This window comes from Solea senegalensis, linkage group LG12, assembly GCF_019176455.1.
Source record: "Solea senegalensis isolate Sse05_10M linkage group LG12, IFAPA_SoseM_1, whole genome shotgun sequence".
Lineage (NCBI taxonomy): Eukaryota > Metazoa > Chordata > Actinopteri > Pleuronectiformes > Soleidae > Solea > Solea senegalensis.
The window spans coordinates 16,572,200-16,590,279 of NC_058032.1; the positions used below are offsets into that span (position 1 = coordinate 16,572,200).

Sequence of the window (18,080 nt, forward strand, 5' to 3'; positions counted from 1 at the left end):
ATTATTGCACAATGACACAGTTCCTTCCTGATGTAATTTGTGCTAACAGTTAATGCAAGCATAAACATAGGAGCATCACATTGATGCTCAAGCTGACTCTGTCAATATATGCATCGTGCAACCTTCATGAAATGTCAGTAAATGTAGGCAAAACAAGAACTGATGACCAGGACTGACTAGATTGGGTTCAGGACATCTATGACTAACAGCATACTGCAAGTCAAATATTCTTACTGTTCAGTTGTTGAGAAATTTCAAATTAAAAGTCCCATATTCACACTTTTTAATCGAAAAAAAAAAAATCTACTTTGAAATGTAATAAAAACAAAATTTTCTATAAATTCTGGAATAGACTCACTAGGTTATGTTCAGGACTTTTATCACGGTCCCCCAATTGGGGGGTAAAAAATATTGTGGAACACCGCAATAAACAAAAAAGAATATGTTGCACATTAAATTAAACAGCAGAATTTGGGCTCATATTTTTTAAATGTGACAAACACAGCTCAAATAACAACAAAATGAATTACTACATATCAAACTCCATAGGCATCGCTGAGTCCACCCACTAGCCACATTGCTGGATCTAACGCTAGGACACTTTATCCAGAACACACAGAGCTCGGATGAAAGCAGAGACTCCTCGGATTCTGAGGATATATACGTTAAAGAACTCAACACCAAAGCACCATAGAGATTAAAGCCAAAGAATAAAGACAATAGAAACAACAACATTGCTCTTACCTGTGATGTTTCGTCAAAAGTTGATAGTGAAAACAACTGTCTGGCCGACGGACTTCCTGTGTTACATTAAAATCATTCCTGGCGTCTCTAACTGACATTAGGACCCTGGGAAGCATCTCCTTGCCATATTGAGCAGCCTGTCCCGGTCACGTGTTGGCGTTGTGCTGATTCTGATTGGCTGACAGTGTGATACAGCTCAGTTGCTGCCACCCTGTGTTCGTTTTTGGAATGGGAAATATATAGAGGCCTGTTTCAACTTTGAAACAAAGCCATAAACTGTTTTATTGAACACTAATAGTGATGTGAAAATGAAATAAGTATTTTTCTAAATGAGAAAACACAAATTACATAGATTATGCCAAATTGTGCCAATGAGACCTTGTCTGTACTTTCTGTAAAAAACCTTTTTAATTTTGGTTTGCTTCACTTGATCGAGGTCAATCATTGCAGAGATAATGTTCACATTCTTTTTTTTAGGCAGAGACCTAATAATATACAATTTATTTTGCTTTTGCTAGCTTGGAATTAGTTACTTCATGAAAATAATAATGAAATCACTTCATAATAGACTTAATCAGCCTATTGGGAGGGGCTATGGGTTTTATATCTTTTGTACCTAAAATGTTCTTAATGTTTTTTTCACCTTCTTTGCGCTTTTTCTTGTAAATATTGCCACCATTACATAAAAGCCACCTAACTCATAAAATATATTCCTAACTACACCTGCACTCTGGCCAACAGCGAGAACTGAGAAAGAATGCCACAACAAGAATAGAATAGAATAGAATAGAAATCTTCCACTGTAATGTGTTGTAAAAGGGGTTGTTTATTTAATCTTTGAATTTAATCGGAGGAATGAAACCAAAATAATCCACAGATTAAAAGGAATACAGTGTATGAAAGTATGTTTGGGGTTTTTTGTGATTTGGTGTAATGACCCATTAGTCATCCTTTTCAGGATAGAATAGAACACAATAAAGGAGAGCAGAGTGGTGGCCTTTGATCCCCTTCAGGGTGATCGCCTGTGAAGAAGATAATGAGTAAATCAATAAGGCTGGTTGTAAAACTCAGGCTAAGTCATGCTTGCTCAGTTGGGGGTAAGCTGTGTCTTACTGTCAGCCCTCTAGCATCAGCTTAAACATAACGGTAAGTGCGTTAGTGCAAGTTTCTGAGCTTGTTTCACAGTGTGCATTCAAATACGTGTGTATTTTCACAGAGAGGACATTGGAGGAACTGGGATGAGATGTACTGGCATGTGGATGCTTCACCTGCCACATCACTGCTTAAACACCTGGTGACACAGTGAGGCCAAGGTGTTATATGCTGTGGTAGTATACAAGTACAATTATACGATAACAGAAATGGCGATTCCTGCCTCAAATGAATGTATAAAATGCATAAAAACAGGCCGATAGAAACCGTTCTATTGACAGAAATGATTTGACCAAAACTTAATTTACCTATTAATTCATGAATTAAGTATTAATGTATTAAAACTTAATTAATACGTAGATAAACACTTAATAGGTTGGTCATAGATTTATTCTCTTAAATTGCGGCTTCATTCTCATGTTTCATTTTGCACGCCACAATGTAAACGGTGGAGAACAAAAAGTGGAACTCTTGGCCCTCTTGCTGTTTAACATGGGAAGCTCCCAAAACATTGGCTTTAGCCCTCACGATTATACTGTAGAGCCAATGGCTTCCAAGATCTGTCCAATGCTGACAGAAATCTGTCAAACAAAATCAGATGAAACACATTTACTTCAAAGGTGCTGGTGATTGGGTTTTGTCGAACCACAGTCTTTAAGATAAGCTTACACAGACATGAAAGTCATTTCAATCTTCTTGCCTTAAGTCTGGAAACGAAGCAAACAAGCATATTTACCAGCTGTGGAGCAATTGGATGTGTTGTTTTAGCAATGCTATAATGCCCATACAGATACAGTATAATTATTTTAAAGTGCCACATATTTAGTGTGACTTGAGCTGGGGACACACTAAGCAACTTTCACAGTCGTTACGATCAGTACACACTAATCAAGTTTTTTATGACGACTGAAACACTGGGGATCACACATTTAACGACTGCACCTGATGAGGGATCACAGACATGATTTGTCACATCAAACTCTCGCAAACTTGTCTACGAGAGCAAAAGTTTAAAGCCAGTCTATTAAATTGGCGAGCCCATAAACAACTTCTTAGTGGTTCCAGCCTGTGGTTCCACCAGAAATAACTGAAGAAATAACTGGAGAAACACTTTTCAACTATCCCTAAAAGATTCTCACATTGTTAGTTCTTTTGTGTTCTGTTAAAGGCACTTTGAGATGTCCGTGGGTTGAACATGACATGTGTTTCTCTTATTTCAAAGAGAAACAAATGCTAATGATTGATTTAAGCCCTTTGAGATGAATCTGAGATGACAAACAAAAAGTGACAGCTTTTAAATGCACTTGTTGATGTACTACATTTAAAATGTGTCATCACCTGCTGTTTACTGGCTGCAGAAAATGTCTGGCCAAGCAAGATGTCTTGGTTTGAAAAAGCGGCCCAACTGAGTTTGTAATTGGATAGTCCTGGTTTAAAAGGTAAACAAACATCGCCATCATTGTTGTCATTGTCGTCTTCTGATGCTATTTCCTGTGTCCCACCTACTCTTTTTCATGTGTTTTCAGTTGGGTCGGTAATCAGTACAAACTACCCTCTGTTACCCTCACACACTACCAGATTTCTGTGCCAACTAGCCATGTTGACTGTCCCCAACAAATAAGGTCTATTACACCAGGTGTATTCAGGGCATGCTTGAGCATTACATACACATGTTGTATGAGTTAAACTCAGTTTGCTAATATATGAGACCAACCTTCAGTCACACCATTCCAATCCAACTGCCAGTGATCGCAGAATTGGACAAAGCTAACATTTGCACAGCACTCTGTATTTGACATGTATAATGCAGTATGTTTTGCAATTTGTATTTGATGGCGCAGGTGGATAAAAAGTCATGTTTATTTTTTTTTTATCAAGCCCTGCCGTCCCTGAAAACCTTATTTTTTAAAGGCCACATAGACCGGAAGCTCCAATTAACGCTGCGTTTGTGTGTGTGTATCTGCGTCATTACCTCGTTTATGAAACCCTAGAGTTTCAGAACAACAGTTCAGCTGAGAAAATAGTGTTGTATTGTTTTCCTGGGCTCTGCGAAGCGGATCGGCACTTCCTTAATTTGATGTCATCATCAGAAATCCTCACCACTCCTCTCACCACCGTAGCGCCTCCCGGTGCGGGCACTGGTCCGGGCACATCCGGTTGCGTACATTCAACCGCAGAAGAAGAAGAACTACTCTCGTTGTAGCTGCTGAGATGCAGAGCATCCACCGTGCCAGAGGGGGGAGCTGTGTATCTGAGAGCTGGCCTATCTATTACGTCACTTCCAGGTACCTGGCCAATCACAGGACAGTGGGAAAGCTCTCGTTGTCTGGCCAATCACAACACAGTCCACGTTCTGGGGGTGTGGTTTTGGTCTGAAACAGCGCGGCTGACGAGAGCGTCAGTGAGGAGATATTTTGATCGGCTCGTTTGCAGCGATTAGGAGGTTTTTAATCATGAAAACAAGTTCATATATGTAAGTAGACCTCCATACCTAACATATATGTGTGATACAAGCATTCTATGTCGCCTTTAAAAAGTGCATTAGCAGCCCGGGCCACACAGTTCAGACAGAGTGTAACCCCGTGTGCAGTAACATGCGTCATCATAGCTTGAATCAGCCTTAAGCAGCATCCTGCCAGCTGCAAATCAAACACAATCATTTGCTCAGAGTCTTATCAGCAACAGGTCAGTGAGGGTGGGGACACGCTGTTTGACCCTTGTTTTACTGCAGAACCTGCTGCATTCATTACAGTTGTTAGACACGAGATGTTTTGCAAAATAAAATAATAAACAGAGAGAATCATTTGACATGATTGGTCATGTTTCATATCACTAATGCCATGTGCATGCCATGCTCAGATAAAGCAATGATTTACTGTGTTAGGCTGTTAATTGCCTGCACAGACAAGATTAAAATGCATGTCACAGAAATACTTAAGGTGTTTAAACGACTGGGTGATCCATGTTGCTTTAAGAAAACAGTATAAATCATTCAAAACAATTATACCTAATAGAAGGAACATAAGTAAACATATGACCGTATCAGCTAAGGTACCAATTACTGCATGGAATGACTGAATAATGTGTGCATTATTTTTGCTGTTTGATAACATAGTCTATTTAATATTATATATTCCATCGCTGTAATAGTCTGGTATTCTCTGCTATTCCTCGAATAAAAATATTGTACTTTCTTTTAAAGCTATGGTTACATTCTTGTCTGGTTTCGTTTTATTATTTTCATTTTTTTTATATGCAGCATTCATTTTAAATCTTGTATCAGAATTTGTCTTGACTTAAACTACTTTTTCCCATCTCAGCTCATATCCAAGCCATAAAAAATGCATCCAAAACCATGATTTCTACTTTTGACCCTTTTACATCAGGCAAGAAACGTGAGCACACTGCACAAGTCCGCACACTTGTCATATGTTATTGTTCTCTTTCTGCATCGGAGGTGTCCAGTAAGAATAATTTCACGTTAATATTTCAGTTTGACGATTCCTGTAATGGCCACAGTACAGAAAAAGAGAAGCGGAGAAGAGAGGAGAGGAGAGGAGAGGATGGGTTGGGGGTTGTGTGGTGGTTATATATTCATGACAGAGCCTCACTCTAATCCACATACACTCCAGCTCTGTCCCTCATGTGTGCCCTGCCCTTAAGAAGACAAACAATTGGTATCCTTCACTATCCTCTAGATCACCTCTTTCAACACATTATCCTTCATCACGACCACGCTTTCTCCCTCTGTCTTTATCGTTTTCATATAGACATTTATCTGTTTATCTTCAGTAAAGCACAAGAACCCATTAATAATACACATATACAGTATTTCCCGATGATAATCATCACATGGAGAAGGAAGCCCTGGATCACTTTCTGTTTGTATAAGAGGGATTTTTAGTTAAGCCCAATTTAACAGTCAGTGAGTTTAAGCAAAGGTGCTCCACACTTTCTATTCTGCAGCATAAACACTCAATATATGCTAAGCCTCATTCTCTTGGTGTGCATAATGCTGCCTGGATCTCACCAAGTCTCTGCAGACGCGCACACACGGCCCCATCCTCCTTACTCCTTCTGCCAATAGCTGCCAAGGAAAATCAATATGTCAATACACATTGCAAATGTTGGGTCTTGACTTTGCAAGGTAATGTCTGCTTGTCTCTGCAATTTTGTTCTGTGCGCGAAAAGAACACGCCACTTTTTTTCCCACTCTCCCACGGACATTGGACGATGAAATGTATAAACATCACGGGGGACCGTTGTTGTTTTTTTGGCCTCGAATAATGACAGGGACATTCTCTACACCCTCTCTGTTCATCCTTCACACATTTATTTTTCTTTTTTTGTTATTTGTGAAGCCTGACACCCACAGTGATTGCACAGAGAGGGAAGAAAAAGTCATATTAATCCATGTATCTCTTCATTTACTGGCATCACTCTTTCCGCACTTGTAGGGAAAGAAGAGGCAGGGTTTGTTTTTGTTTTTTTTAAATAGAAAACAGTTGTATCTCATGTTTACTGTAAGCTTGTTGCTGAGAGGAGTGTGTGTGTGTGTATATGTGTGTGTGTCAAGGAGGGGAAGTGGTGCTCTGCAGTCGGAGCCCAGAGACTTCTTGACTCTCCATGAGATCGGTTCTACTCTATCTACACATAATCCTGTCTCAGAGGAACACACACCCACACATGCACTTACAAATGTAAGCACACAGACACGTGCAGCTGGATTATATGGCACGCACATTGTATATATAGTCTACTCTTATTTTTATATATACATTTCAGCAGTAGTTGTATGAAGTATTGTTACATCTTGGATTATAATTGCTGTAGTCTTCTCTCATCTTTATTCGAATGTTCTTGTTTGTACAAGCACCAAAGCACCACATTCACAGGATGCTAATACATGTTTGTACAGTGGCCCTGAAGGTCAATGCATTATAGCATTCAAGAAAATATTGTGTTTTGTGAAATGTTGAACTGTTTTGTAAATGGCCGTATTTTTTTCATGTTGAAGTATTTTCTGTAATGTTTGGAGTCTTTTGAATGATTTTGCTCTGTTTTTTGTCTGGAAGTCAGTTCAATACAATTCAATTTTATTTATATAACCCAACATCACAAACACAATTTGCCTCGAAGGGCTTTGCAGTCTGTACAGCGAAGTCACACCACCTGTCCTTAGACCCTCACAATGAGTCAGGAAAAACTCCACCAAAAACCTTTTACAGGGAGAAAAATAGGAGAAACCTCAGTGTCTGGGACTTTAGTTTAACCCTGTGAAACCAAAGAATAGAAACCTCTCAGATGCTGTTAAAGGAGGCCTCTGATTTTAGATTTTTTTAAAGTTTTTACAGAAATGTTGTAATATTGCAACCTTGATGGGAGCAGAGTATCTATATTTGCACTCACACTGTCAGAATAAAATATGCAGAACAGAAGGGTTCATTTGCAGTGTGGATTGCTTACAAAGCACTCTAACAGTAAACATCATGAATAATAATCACACAACAGTCATATTTTTATGAATCAGAATTTATTAGGCTAATAAAATACTGAATGAAACCGTCGGGGCAGACCCAGTACATGCTGAAGGAAGCCGGATAAGTGGGAGAAGACAGTCCAGACAAGCAGAGACGTACACTGCACGTCCTGCAGAGCGTGTGTCTATAGCGTCCTATCTTTGTCTTCACTGGGAAATGTGCAATCATGTCCTCGTGAACAGCCACTGGTGGGACACATGACCTCTTCAGAGAAGTCACAGGTCTCTGTGGTGTTACTGTCATGGATGTGAAAGGGCTCCGCGATGTCACAGATGATGTCACAGATGATACTGGGCTCCCACTGCGTGAAGATGGTCGCGTGTTTGTCTGAGTAAGATGAGAAAAGGACCAATAAAAGTCAAACATATACAGTATAATTAAAAACTTTAATCAGTGAAATATTAAATATGGTAAATGGATTCTTACCAGGATGAGAGAAGATGCTACTGATAAAACACAGCCACAGTTTCAAATACTGCTACTGTTGCTTTCTGTTCTGTATGCCCATACTGAACTGGGGAAAAGGGCTTTTGTCCATTCTGCTCCTTTTGCATGGAATAACTAACTGAGTTCATTTCATTGAAGTCTTTCAAATCCAAACTGAGAGTTTCTTGAGCCCGACTCTACAAAATGCACTTGTTTTTCATAATGTGCTTGTAAATTTAATGAGGATTCTTTTATTTGTTTTCTGTTTGTGTTTTAACTGTGTAAGTGTGTAACTGTCGAGTGTTTGGTGTTTGCCGCTGCCTACCTTGGTCAGGACTCCCTTGAAAAAGAGGTTCTTAATCTCGATGGGGTTTTCCTGGTTGAATAAATAAAAAATAAATAAATAAAAGGGCTTATAATAAAGCAACAATAAATCATTTACTCATTCAAAAGTGCTAAAAAATCTGGTCTGAACATATGAAATACATTTATAAATTGTGAATCATCAAATTGATTATATTTCTAGCGGTAATAAGTAAGTGAGAAGTGCAAGGTGCACATGCTTTTTTGACTATACCGTCCTCACCCAACGTTGTAAAATTATAACAAAGACATAACAGGCTGAAAATCTAATTTGATGCATTCCACAACAATTAAGTTACCTGTTCTAGACATTCTAATAATCACAAACATTTCAGGGATTTTACTTACTTCACTGTTTGATTTATTCATTCCAATGAAACAAGGAGACGTGCGGCCAGGAAAATCTGTAAATGAAATTCAAATATACAATACAAATGAAATGAGAAATGACTTGTTTTTAGTGTGCACTAGATCAACACACAGTCACGGTGTGCAAGCGTGTGACAGATAAGTCGAAATATTATAAAACATCTTCAAGAGTGAGTTTGCCATATACCTCAATATCTGAGTACGCATTAGATTTCAAATCAACAACTTCCCCCCGCATAGATTTCAAATGCACAATTGGCATCTTGTCACACCTTGTGCACACATCGACGAAATACAGTAACAGCTCGCAAAAAAACTTTCAGGCACTCTCGGTTTTCATATTTTATTCAGATATAATTTTCTATCATCAAGTGCAAGGTGCATGAGGGACGTGTGATCTATGGTTTTTGAAGAGGCCTCATGAATAAGGGCAGTGGGGGGAGACCAAACAACTCTGTCAGACACCAGCGGTGGGATCTCTCCAGGGATTGCTTGTCACAGCCTCACTCTCTCTCTCTCTTGTCCTGTTTTGATCCAGGCTTAGCCCTCAACAGCTTTTTGGATGATCAGTAAAATCGCAGCAAAGGTGACTCATGAGTCATAATAGATTTTCAAGAGCGGTAAATGAATTCTTTGGCGCTTTGTCAATACCCACACTTGGATAAAACAGAACATTGACATAAAATGACTTAAAGCTACATCGACACCCACATGCACCAGCAAAACCACGGCTGCCTGCAAACTCGTTTTTTACATTTCTAACCTTGACATGTAAAGAAACCGAGCTCGTTTGTTTGATGGAAAAAGGTGCTTGCTGAAGAAATTCAGCGAAACGAATTATGTTAATATATTGCAATACCATATATTATGGAAGAATTATATACCTATAAAACAGAACAATGAGTTGAAATGTGATCCCTTATTATTCAGCTTTAAAATATTCAGCTCTAATTCATCTTTAGATTTTTTTTTGTTACTGTAAATGTATAAGTTCCAACAGAACTGTAATTTAGCAACAGTTTAACACATAAAAACACACAATAAAAAATAACAAGGGTACACTTTGACACAAACTGTAGATCGTCTGCAGTGAATGCTGTACTGTCGTTCCAAACAGACAGGCATGTCTCAACCATGACTGATTTAATGTTTTTGTTTTTATTGGTTGTCAAACACCCACAACAATAGTGCTGCAAGGATAAACAGCATCTTCCGATGTATAAAGGTTTTGGTTAAGGTTAGTTACTTAGTTAGTTTGTTGAAAGAGTTCCTTGCATTGCAGTAACATTTGGTGGAGAATTCAGAATTTGCAGATTACGTCACAGGTTACAGGCCTCGGTACAGAGAGGATTGATTGTTTCATTTACTCACTCACTCATTGTCTACCACTTTATCCACGGGGACACACGGGGCCACATACAAAGACAAACGACCATTCACTCTCACACTCACACCTAGAGTCAATTTAGAGTGTCCCATTAACCTCTGCATGTTTTCGGACAGTGGGAGGAAGCCGGAGGAAACCCAAGCGCACACCGGGAGAACGCCCCACACATCCGGTTCGAATCCCAGTTCTCTTCTTGCTGTGAGGCAGCAGTACTCGCCACTACTGCGCTCTGTAGTCCTCCTTTCTTTTAAATCGGTCTAATGCCCACATACAGAAGTGCTTTTGGAAGGGTAACTTTGAAATGTACAGTCACGTACACTACGAGCTCTAGTCCGACCCTATTCGAGTCTCCTGTTGTGAAAGTCAGAGCTAAATTCCTGAAATTTCACCTGGCCAATGTTCCTCAAAAGCTATTTGACTCTGCTTAATCAGAGTAAAATTGGTCTTTTCACCACTACATTCTACTCTTAACACTCAGGTTAAGGATAAAATAATTATTGTGTAACCCATGACAGGCTGTAATTTGCCACCATCTTTTTCTGTGCCGTCACTGAAGAGAGTAAGCCAAGCTAAAAAACACATTTAGGATTTTACAGAACCCACTTAGATAAGCAGCCACTGTTGGCTTTTTTTCTTTTTCTTTCTTCCTGCTTCTTGCTTTTTAAATCCTGCATAGTGAATCGTGTTTGAGCTTAGACTGATCAACCCCAACATTAAACCTCGTAACTGGCTTTAATGTTGTGGCTCAACAGTGAAGTATATTTCTTTTGAAAGAGTTCCTTTTGAACAAAAACCAGTTGCCAGTTTAAATGTTGTTGCCGTTAAATTGTTGTTTTGCTTTTGTACATTTGTGATTGTTTTTATAACTAATCCAAACTTAAATTGATCATCAGTTTTGTTTTAAATTGCTGCAAAAATAATAAGCCATGCAAGGAGGTAAATCAGCCAGGACAACATCATGGCTCTAAGGAGACTGTGGCTCTCCTGACTGCACACCCCTTTGCTTCAGACAGGAAATCATAAAACCGTGTCTATGGATTTCCTGTGACATCCTGATATTTGAATATTGTTACGATTGTACCTGCAAACACCATCAGTGTGTTAGTGATGCATGTTGTCATGCTGACATTAAAATTACAATTACATCTCCACATCCCACAGAGAAGCTGCATGGTTGTATTGCTTTAGCCTTCTTTATATATATATATATATATATATATATATATATATATATATATATATATATATATATATATATATATAAATATATGTAATATGTACATATTAATGCATTTGCCCAACTGATAAAAGTAACAAAAAAATAGAGAGAGAGCGAGAGGACCTCCATTAATGTTTCAGCGGTGTGTGATTTTCATTTACTTATTCAAACCAATTCAGTGACTCAAATGTGAAGTGATTTATTGAATTATTTGAAGTTTAGTTTGTTTGGACAAACACAGACATTAAGACATTACTAGACTTTAAAATATTACCAAAAATCATCCGATAAAACAACATTTTTGTACAATAACAATATGGTAATAGTATATTGATATAGTTGAAAATGGAAAATAAGTGGGAATACTATGTCATTTCTAGTAGAAAATACAAGTATGAATTAATAATCACAAAGGAAAATGTGTGTGAGACAAATGGATTTTAAATTACTTATATCATTTTCACTGTTGATTCATTCAAAATAATTCATGATTGATCATGTGAAGGTACTAACTAATGAAGGTAGTCTGTAGTCAACCTCATTACCAAGCTATTACCTATAGAAATAAGTAACATTTTACCTTATTACTCCACTATAACCATTGTTCCCCATTGTGGACATTGCATCAGAAATGAATTACAGAATTATTTTCCCACATTACATGTTGTTAGAATTGTTACATAAATAATAAATAAATATAAATATGCAAATAATTGGTAATAGACCGTTACAGGCGTACAAGAAACCACATCTCTACTATAGCTGTCATTTTTTTTAACTGTGTGCAATTAACAAAATAATTTATTTTTTTCTTTAATTTCCTGGCAATCCGTTTAAGTTAATCACTTAATTAATTAACTAATTGCTGCGGTGTTGGCCCTTATTATTGTTCCAGCAAATGATTCACTAGCATGTTTCTTTTAGATGTGTTAAATGTGTTAGGGTTTTTATCCAATTTCGTCCAACTCTATCAGAGGTTGCCATAGTTTATTAATAAAGAAAAATGTGACAGTGATAGTCGGAAATATGATGGCAATTTAAGGGTGCTAATGTGATGTTTGTTGACTCCGACAACAACAACAACAAACAGAAGATATTAGGCGGCGGCGATAAACAGGGCAGATGGGAAATACATTCGATTGTTCTCATGTCTTTCTAATGGAAACATAAAAGGAACAAGTGAGCGCCCTTCATGGCAATCGACAGTTTACAACGGCCCTGAGGGAAGATGACACACCAGGGGAGTGCAGACACAAGTGTTTTGATTAGCATTACTAATTATCTTCAGACCATTAGCAAAGAGGAGAGAGCATTAAGTTAAATGGCCTGCTCCAAATTCTCTTTGTTTCAGCAACATAAATAGTTAGACGACGAATCTGATCTTCATCTCTTTCTTATTCGCCCCTCTTTTCTCCCTTTGTTTCTCTCCTTTTGAGGAGAACAAAATGAGTCGGGACCTTGTTCATTATAATGAAATCAGACAACATTAAATTGTTCTCCTATTAAATCAGCCCTTTGTGGATGATAGATCTTCTCAATACGCGGGACAAAATGTCAACCGCAGTTCACACTCACACACACCCAGGTCTCTGCAGGCCAATGAATGGACTGCCGCTTCCGCTGTCACATTTAGACAATAATTATAGTATATATTGTCACAGTGGATGCATCCTGACAAAGCACAAACATGCCATATGCAGATTGGCCAGTTTAACAGGCTGAGGATAAATCAACATTTTGTTGTGTGAGTATGGACGCTGGGGAAATATTTATCCTGCAGGACAAATGATGTGTGTGTGACAAAGCAGCCATATTGGGACGAGTAAATAAGGCAGATTAAGTGTTCTGGTGTTCTGGTAGTGTTGTGTTCCCAGACATGTTCTAGCAGGACAGATGGAGGCAGTGAGACATACAACTCGCGTTGTTATCATCGCAGACTGGGCACAGCCGCATTGGAATTAATCAAATTTAAACAAGGACCCAAAATGCGAATTAGCAGGGACACTTGAGGCTGAACCACAGAGGACTGTCCTCTGAAGTCAACAGCAAACAAACAAACGACGGCGCGTCAGTTTGCTGTAAAAAGCTGTAATGTCATCAACAATGTCTGTGCAGTCTTTTCCCTCCAGTTTAGCCTCATCACACTCCCACGCAGGTGTTTTTAAACCTGTTCACTTTAGCTCACTAATCATACGCTGTCGCCGGAGTGGTGTGTTTCTCTTTTCTTCCTGTCAGACAGGAGAGTCTCATATTGATGTCAGCCTGTTGGTGAGGTCTCGGCAGTCGAATGAAAGGTCAGAAAACAGACTCTATATTCCTTTTCAGTCGCAACCAAAGCCACCCACATGTACTACTGTGCACTGCATTATGAATCCTGATGAAAAGACACAAGTCTAACCCTTCATCTAACCTAACTGGGAAATGTCATCTCTTTCACTCAGACCTTGCCTGCGCTTGTGTTTGTTGTTGCTTAACCGTGTAAAGCTACGTGATCCCTCAGGGATTATCCGAATCGAAAGAGTTGAAAATAATCCAGTGATATTTGCCTTTGAAGCATTTGCTGTATGTGACTCTGATTGGATCTGATTGATTAGCTCTTTAGACTGTAAGATATTGTGATAAAAACATCATGCTCTTTGTAAGTGAATATCATATTTTTCACCAAAAGAAATAATGTGCGTGCAATCTCTCGAGCTCTATGAGCATTTACCTCCTGGCAAAGATCAGACCGAGACACCGAGAAACAGATCAGTGGAGGAGTCTCAGGGGGAAACTCTGTCTTCAGCTCACTCCGAGAATAATAATAATAATAATAATAATAATAATGATAATAACCCATGCCTGCTTACTGACTTGCATATGCAGAGATACACGTCTACACATCTTTCTTCTTTCTTCTTTCTTTCCTTCTTTCTTTCTTTCTTTCTCCCCATCTTTCTATACAGTATGCGTGAGTACAGTATACATATTTTGTTTACACGTTGCATGCATTGTCACAGTGTGTTTCACTACTTATTTACACTGCATAATCAATGTGATAGCACTCTGAGACACTGCAATTACACTCATTACCATAAAAACAATCTCTGTGTAGATCCACATACAAGAGGGACCCATCTAATTGAATCTATTTCCTTTGCAGATGATGGATTCACCTTCTGTCATGGTGGATGTTGTCTGATTTCCATTTTCCATGCTGAGGAAATATGGTTATATTTTCTGAGTTATATCAGCCGCCTCTACCTCATCTGCTGTCCCTCTCTCTCTCCCCCTCTCTCTCTCTATCTCTATCTATCTGACTGCCTCCCTCTCTTTACCAGCACTAGCAGGAAAAATGATGGTAATTGGCCATTTTGGACTTGGACAGCTGCTAACATGAAAGAAAAAGTGGCTTCAGCTTGGAGTGCTGGTCTCTCACCTCTTCAACAGTTTTCCCCCTAATAACCATCATGCTTCTGTTCCCACTCATACTCTGTAATGTCAGTAAGCATGCATAAATAAGTGAATCCGCACCCAGGTAAAAATGGAAAAACACATAGGAGACATTATGAACACCTGAAAGCTGTCTCTACCGATTTCCCCTCATCTTGACTGATTGAGAGAGCAGAGACAGACGTACATCTCCCATATACAGATTAAAAAGCCGGTTATCTTGCCCCTTAAAGCCTCTAAGCAAAAATGATGTGCCTGACTGAATAATAAATGAGAAAGTTCCACTTGACTTGTAGCTTTTAATTTAAACCAAGCCATTACCTAACTTGCATCAATTAAGCATTGTCAGATTGTATGGAAATGGCAGTGCAAAAGTGTGCGATAGTGCCCTTCTTTTGACTGAACCTCTTTTGCAAATGTGTAAAGCAAATGAAATTGCCCAGCGGAAAATCATGGAATTGAATGGAGTGCTTCTGTTATTCTGCAGAACATCCCAAAGCTCGGTACCTTGTAACGGAGATCCAATCGATGCCTGTAGCTTTAATCACATCTACTTTTACTGCTACCCACATCTCTGAGGTCTAATTCTTTACTTTCACACCAAATTACTTTTCAGCTTGAGGCACATTTTCTCAAAAAAATGTATCTGTGGTCACAGCTTCAGTGGTATGACCATGATCCATTGATTGACGCACGGCTAAGGGCTGAATCCCAATAGAGCGGCGGCACGGTGGCACGTATGACTGACTGCTGAAATGGATTTGCTGCACATGTAACCACACCTTCATCCTAAACGGATGAGCCCAAAGCTTTAAGATACCGCTGTCATTAATACGTGGGCCTTGATTTGTATAGAAAAAAATGTGGGGCACAGTAACTACCTCCTTTCAGGGTCGATATAAGCAATATCACATTGAACACATCTAGATAGTAAGAGCTTTGCCTCAGAACTATGTAGTTAATTAAAATCTGTCAGTTTCACCAGTTCATTATTTCAGATCAATTCCATTATGAGTTTGACTCCCCTGAAACCTGGATTTGCCTGTGTGGTATTACCTCCGAAATAGACAATATGCTGAAATGTATGCTGTATCTGACTGTTAATAATAAAGGATTGTCTTGTAATCCAATTGCAAGATGCAGTCACAGCCACACAAAGGGCCAGAGTGCCATCATGTGGCAGAGGGACTTAACTGCAGAGTGGTGCTTCAAATGCATTATCCTGGAGGAGCCACGCAGACTCGGTGTTCACGGCTCTGAAACAGAAAAAGAGAAAAACTGCTTTGTGTACATAACGTCTAAAGACGTGCATCAAATCTGGGAGAAAAGAACTACTCACATCACGCCCAGTTTGATAATAAATGAATCAGTTTCAATAGGTACCACTAGGTGTCTCTCTCCATCTGATTTTATTTCTGCTTTTGGATTTTTGGAAAGTCTGACTAATTGTACGTGCGGTTACATCACTCTAATAGAGAGATGTAAGTGTGTGTGTGTGGCTCACATGGTGGGGAAGGATGCACTCACACACGAGTATGTGCACAACAGCATGATAATATAATAACACACATTCATCAAGTCCAGTTTCCATGTGAGCAAAGGAGCTGAATGTACTAATTACACATGGCAAAGTTTGCAGCGTCCACAGCAGCAGCAGCAGCAGCTTGTTTTCGGCTGCATTTGCATTTTATTTGGTTGCTCCATGTTTGTTTTTCCATCTCGTTTTGTTTTTAATCTCATTCATCTTTTATCTCTCTCTCTTGAATAATTTCAAGGCCCCTCTCTGGATGGGTGTTGCAAAGTAGCATTTGCATCAGGCATCCATCTTTAGTTTTTCTATTTGCACTGTATCTGTCCGTGTCAAATAAACAATAACAGAATCAATAACGAGAAGAAGAGTTGTGTCTTTGAACTCTAACTGATTTCTCACCATAGTCAGGACCTATTTTATACATATACTGCTCCCTAATGTGCTCTGGAAAATGGAAAATACTCTGATGCTGCCAATTCCTGAGCCCAGTCAGCAGCATTTAACCATATTGAGGTTTTAACACACTATACTTAGGTCAATATAATCAATCTGTCATCTTATTTCTACTTTTGTTCAAAATACACACTGCTAGAGATTACTACGTATACTGTACATACATATTTATAGAGAGAAAGTGTATAATACATATATACAATATATAATCAACAATGTCAAAATGCTAAATCCTCTGCTCCGATAAGACAAGAGCAAGGAAAAAGGAGAGAGCCTCTAACTAAGACATGCAAGACACTGTAGAGAGGACACAGAGATAGAATGTGAGGATTTGAAGGAGGGATTATATCTAGTATAATCTAAAGTGACTATTAACTTGGCAATTGCTCTGTCTCCATCAAAAATAGTGCCGAATTAACCACTATTTTTACAGCCTAATCGACACAGAGGACACTGACCAGAGACAATGATGTGGTCAGAGGTCAACATTCATCAAGGAGATAAAAGGGACAACCTTAAAAGAGCCTTCTCAATGACGAATCAGCAAGAGGAATGCCAGTTTACGATCAATCACACACGCGATACTAAATGTGCGTTATCTCACCTCGGATCTCAATCCTTTACTTCTCAGCAATTCTGACAATTTGAGTCGAAGATGATTTGTGAGGCGTTATCTCCCTTTGTGTCTCGCGGTTAAATATCCCTCCTCAGCTGAATATGATCCTGCCCTTTATCACCTCATCCCCTGGGTTTTCCCAATCAGGGACTCTACTCTCTAAAATAAGCTGGAAGCACCCACACGAGCGGAAATGCTGCTTCGTGTGTCGGACTGCTTCTCTCTCACTGCTGCTGCTGCTGCTGCTGCTGCTGACCCACAAACACAGCCAAGTCCAGCTCAGCCCATGGCCGGCAGAGAAAGACACAGAGCCAGAGAAACAATCACACAGATGCAGAAATAGGACAAACGTCTGCCCGATCTTATTCTTGAGAGAAACATTCATGAAATTTCTACACTAATAAAATACCAAGTTGTATCATAACAAATTAAATAGGCTCGCATTGATGCAAATACATTTGTTGACACAAGAGCACTTTATGTAAAATGAAGATGGTCTTTCTGGAGTTGAATTCCTAAAAAATCTGCGGTTTCCTCCCCCTGCTTTAAAACAGGAAGTAGAACTGTGGTTGTCTTCCGCTTGTCTTGTTTATTCAAACCCGCCTTCCTGTTTTCAGATTAATCCCGATAATGGCTGAAAGTCCCCAGCTGAAACCTCCTGGCACACACACACACACACACACACACACACACACACACTCGTTCTGCCCCATCCTCTGTATTCTCTCTCCCTCTCCCAAAAGTGTTGTTTGGCAAAACCTTCACATTCAGACCAACATTCCTGCTGTCCGTGTGTGTGTGCTGTGTGTGAGCTGGTACACGTGTGTGTGTATGTGTGTGTCCACGTG

At 39.1% G+C, this 18,080-nt stretch overlaps 1 long non-coding RNA gene across 2 annotated transcripts; it reads right to left on the reverse strand.

Annotated features, from left to right (window-relative positions):
* Positions 1-7,412: 7,412 nt before the first annotated feature.
* Positions 7,413-17,375, reverse strand: LOC122778131. 2 transcript variants are annotated; one of them, XR_006361400.1, is made up of 3 exons: positions 17,221-17,375; positions 8,574-8,629; positions 7,413-8,238 (listed from the first exon to the last, which is right to left on the reverse strand). It is a non-coding gene; the product is annotated as an uncharacterized LOC122778131 (long non-coding RNA). The 2 variants fall into 2 exon arrangements; XR_006361399.1 differs by lacking the exon at positions 17,221-17,375 and having other exon boundaries at positions 8,574-9,636.
* Positions 17,376-18,080: the final 705 nt, after the last annotated feature.